We start from the raw sequence: 5,354 nt of genomic DNA, 5'->3' as shown, positions 1-5,354 counted from the left end.
ACGGAAGTGACATGCTCCCAAACCGCATGTCGATTCAAACATATCTTGGGGGTGGATTAAGTGAGTGAAGTAGGTATTGACGAGTTAGTTGGCGGAAACTAACAGATTATCTACTAAGCTTTTGTGTCTGAGATGTTGTGTTAAGACATGTATGAAAATCGATTCCACCCTGCTGGTGCCCCGTAGACCCTCAGTACTGACAGAACTTCGGTGGATGCGTTTGATGCCGATTTAGATGAAGGACTTGGCGCTTATTAGTTGACATGGCTTCAATGATGAGGATTCAGTTGCAGAGTTGATGAGGGTTAAGGGTCCGGGTGCGATCGAGGTGTTGATAGATACAGAAGATGTCTTCTTATTCATAAAGATACATTCTTGTTACATTACTGTAACTATTATTATTATTGAACCTGTAGATGGTGTTCATACCTTTGTCAAATTGTGTGTTTGTTGTATTGATAATATGCGATGATTAGTGAGTATAGTTGCGATTGAGTAATTATTCATGTAAGGTAGAAGTAGATGACAGTTGACGGACACAGTTATGACGATTGTATCTGGAACTACCCTTGCCATTATCGAGATTTTGTTCCTTAGACCGACTGCTATGTTCTGTGAGACTTTATAGGCATGACCTTTGGAATATTGTGTCATGCTGTTGTGAATTGTTGTTATATGGCCTGTTATACTGTACATGAGACTACTGTTGGCCTAGACTGGAAAAATTAGAGAGAATGATTTGTTAAGTGTTAACCAAGATGAATATGAAGTCCTATCCTTACCGTTAACTGATGGGACACGCTTAGTGACCCATAGAGACTGATTAGGGTAGTGACCCTTTTATGATTGGTGAAAGTATCGAACCCTATTGTGTAACTATGTGAAGTGTAATCTTCATGCTTGTCGACCGTGACTGAACCAGTAGATGACGGACTCTATGATATTATAGTATGACGGGACTTATTGTGTTGGACTTAGGTGAAATGTAATTCCTTTCCATGGATCGACGGGACACACGTAGTCGAGGATTGGAATGGAGTAGTAGTTTCCTTGCCTTCTATTAAGAGGACCTGAACCCTGTTTGTTGCTGTCATATGTAGGTGGTTTGCGTGTCAAGTATGATGTTGACTTTTGGTTTAGATTTGTGACCGTAATAACACCTTGAGGAATTTCTTTTCCTTTTCTATACTCATGTGAGTTGGTGGTGACCTTTAGGAAGTGAGTTTGAATGGAGCTTTCCATGTAGTCTTGACTGGAGATAGGAAAATTATGTTTTACTGTTGTGAGAGGAGTATTACTAGCCTGGCTGTACCGTTGTAAGATTTGACTAGTTATGTAGGACCCATGGCATTGTCCTGAAAAGTTGTTAACTTTAGTAAATTGATGTGACTCCTTAGATGTCAGTATGTGAGACGTTCGTTTAGTAACTTTCTAGGAAGTAGAGAAGACCTTAACGGGAATAGAAATTCAGTTCAAGCTGAATTATGATGAATCTTGACTAGGTCGGGAGACATGATTAGAACATTGATCATATTACTGTTAAGGTAGAATCATCGATCTGGTAGTTCAATAGTGACTGTTGTGAATATTTTATCTTTGAAGATTTGAATATAAGGTCAAGGACGGACGATAATAGTATTTGCAAACAAGACGAATTAAGTAGGTATAGTTTATTGAATGTTGAATCGGATTTTCAAATGTGGTTGCTAAAGAGGACATAGTAGAATTAAGATCGAGCTAGAACCGAGCTAGGTGTTTACTTACAAGACTTCTTGCGGTTTTGATGGTCTTAGATTGTAAAATCTATTTGATTGGGGTATAGTGGAGATTTATAACTACCGATGACTTGAGAAAATAGACTGTGTTGAATTGATGAACTCGATTAAGATCTTGTTCCGAAATACTCGAAATGAAAGTGTGATTTAGAATGATGTATTACGTCTGGCCAACGGAAATACATTGTAATAGATCATACAGTAGTTTCGAGAGTCGGAAGAGATGTAATGAGTGTTAGATCGAGTGTTGTTTGATGATGAATGTGATTTTAGATAAACTGTAGACCGAGAGTAGACTTTTCCGACATAGTAATGTTAGTTGAACAATATTTGGACCTAGGCTATTGATGATCGAATAAGCCTTAGTTTTGAATTCTGATGAAGTTATAAGCAAAATAAAGTCGATGCAGAGATAGTTTTAGTGGTGTCAAACGCGTGTATTGATATCATTTGACGGACTTATTTGTTAGATAGATGTTTATTGCTTGTGGTAGTGGATATCGTTGACTTGAAATCTAAGTTCGAATGGTTAATGTTGTTTTAATATTGCACTTGTAAGTGCTTCTTTCAATGATGATGTGAATAAAGTTACGCTTTAAGTGATAAATTTTGGGATAAGTATCAACCTAGATAAGTGATTTATGACGAACCTCTTAAGTATTGAGTTGGAACTAGGTATTTATCTGCTGATATCGGGTTGTTTCGTTGCGATCATTGTTGAACTAGCGTTAATTATTTGAAGAATTGGATATTTTTCTTTGTGTATAGAAGATAGTGTTAGTCTTTGACCTGTGACACGGACCTAAGTAATATTGGAAATTCGATGAAGGTGACTCGGGGATAACCTCAAATCATGATTGATAGATATCATGTAGTGGGTCATTAGTAGTGACTCGAGAGTTAGTGTGTAAAACCTAGACATGAGATGGAATTTTTTGGGGTATTTTAGATCAAGTTTGGAATTCAGATGAAATTAGACTTGTTCAGTTATTAGATAGCGGCAGGTTTTCAGCATAGAATTTTCTTTAATTAATGGTAAAGACTATTTTCTAGACTAGAATGTGAGGAACGATTTGGATATCGTGTAGTGTAAGTAAGTTTGCAGATCGGTATATAGCGGATCTTGACCCCTGGGTAGTAGACTAGCAGATGGTGTGTTTGACTTTGGACCAGTGAGTTTTCATTTGACCTATGAGAAGGAACTGAACTTTGAAACGCTTGTAACCACAGGACGTGACATGACTTAGGTCACGTTATGGCTGTTGTGGTGGTTTGTAGTACCCATGACTTTTGTTGACTTTGTGATTTAGAATTGTGGGCTTAACTGAGTTTTGTCTTCATGTGACACGTTGACAACAGAAAGATGACTTAGAATAAACTGAATAGGAGATTTGATGGATTTACTTTATGGGTAATCTCGAAATTTGATGGATCATTCCAATTTCGATAAAAAAAAATTGGCAGCGTATAACCGTTGGTGTCTTCAGAAAGTGGGGTGCAGTGACCGCTTGACGTGAAACTTTTCGTGGAAAACCGAGGAAATTAGACTGATTGATGTAAATCGGAGGACTAAATGATGGGTAGTTACATATGATTCGAGAATACGATATGTAGGCGGAAACTTGTTGTGAACCATTTCGTGGAAGTCAATTAAGTTGATGATGGGTCTATATAATACTTTTGGTTGTCCTGTTTTATCTGAATGTTATGTTACGTGATTAGAGTTGGTCGTAACAGAAAAGATTGGTATTGACTTAGTGACGGTGAGTTTTCAAATTGATGATTTGGCTTATGGGTTGACATATGAGAAAACTAATGAACCTTGCTAACGTTTGTGGTCTTAAGATGTGTTTTGGTGTAGTTACCGGTGTGACTAATTGTGTTGGTATTTTCTACCTGTGACCCGTGTTGGCTATGACTTAGCAGATTTCGAGGAAGGAATCTCTTTAAGGAGGGTAAATTTGTAACGCCCACGAAGCGGGCCTAGCTGTTAGATTACTATTTTGCCTTCAGGTTGTGTGGTGTTATTATATGCTTTTTTAAATTTTATATTTATTGTTATTTAATGATGTGGATAGAATCAGTTTGTGACAAGGGTCATGAAACAGATTTATTTATTTAATTTGGACTTCGTTTGGATGGCCAAATGATGTACGAAAGATATCAGATAACTGATAAATACCTGTGTGTTGAGATGTATGGGGTTTTTTAACCCTTAAGTGTGTAGGTGGGGAGAATTATCTTCATTTTCTAGATTCTTCTCCAAATATTACTCTCGTACGTTCATCTCCATCTCACCAAACCCTATTTGCCAAAGTTTGTTCTTGAGCTCGAATTTAGCATATAATCTTGTTCTTTATCGTCCACTGATTCTATTAAGGTAAGAATTACAAACTTTTATGCTCTAATCTTTGAGAAAATTGGGTTTTTGTGTAAGTTTTTACAAAGTGAGTAATTTGAGTCAAAATGGTTAGATTTGATGTTGTTTGAGTCCAAATCTTGTGGGTTTATGTTTCTACATGTTTAGTGTCTTCGATTTGGTCAGTTTTGAGGTCATAACCGAGCTCTAGAGCAAGAATTGGTTGATTTTGGGTGAAACCTGTCACTTTCTTCTTCAGCTTCTGCAGATAAACACAGTCAGCCGAGTGTCTCGAGACACTCGACCATCGACCGAGTGTGTGAGACCCACGGCCGAGTGTGTCTATGAGAGACCATCGACCGAGTGACTAGACACTCGACCGAGTGAGTGTAGACAGTCGGCCGACTGTCTCTGATAGTCGACCGAGTGTCTTTGGCAGTGGAAAATTTTACTAAGTGCTTATTTATAGTTGTTATGCTGCTCGTTTGTATAAGATGGAGTATGTGCGTATGTATATATGTATATATATTGTGATTGTGATATTGCTAGCATTTGGAATATGAATTGCTAACTTGTGAGTATTATTTTTAGGTGATACAGACGAGGAGAAGACTCGGTAACATTAGACTACCGAGTGATGTCGGTATCAGTGATTGGGACTAACTGGAGAATATAGTATATAGTAGCATGTTATATTATGATTGCCATGCTTGTTAGATATACTTATTGTTGTGATTAGTTAGTACCTTGTGATGACTGCATGTTAGTTAATGCTTGTCTGCTGGAGCCCAGTGCGTCCCTATCTTGTGGTAGCCTAATTCGATAGGAGAGATCAACCTGCGGGTTGGGTTCCTCATGTGGTAGCCGATTTGCATCCGTGTGGTATATGTTTGAATGACGCGTTCGTCGCGTGTGGATGATTTATGCAGCACGACATGGTGGAGGAACTTCTGGTAAGCCCCAGTCCAATTAGCTGGTGGTTAATGGTTTGGCCGAGCCGCCAGAGTCTCTGTAGACTGCACTACTAGGTGATGTTTGTGTGTTAGACTATGTGACATGATTAGTATAACACTTATGTATGCTATGGCCTGTAGTTAGTCGTACTCACTTAGCTTCGTGCTAATCCCCCACATCTTCCCTGCAGGTTATGGATTTGTTGTATGCTAGTTATCAGGGTGAAGATGGGATGCTGGAAGTTATGTTTGACAAAGCCGAAAACT

The sequence above is a fragment of the Rutidosis leptorrhynchoides genome, chromosome 6, assembly GCF_046630445.1.
Source record: "Rutidosis leptorrhynchoides isolate AG116_Rl617_1_P2 chromosome 6, CSIRO_AGI_Rlap_v1, whole genome shotgun sequence".
NCBI classification, from domain to species: Eukaryota; Viridiplantae; Streptophyta; class Magnoliopsida; order Asterales; family Asteraceae; genus Rutidosis; species Rutidosis leptorrhynchoides.
Note: the sequence above shows the minus strand (reverse complement) of the source record.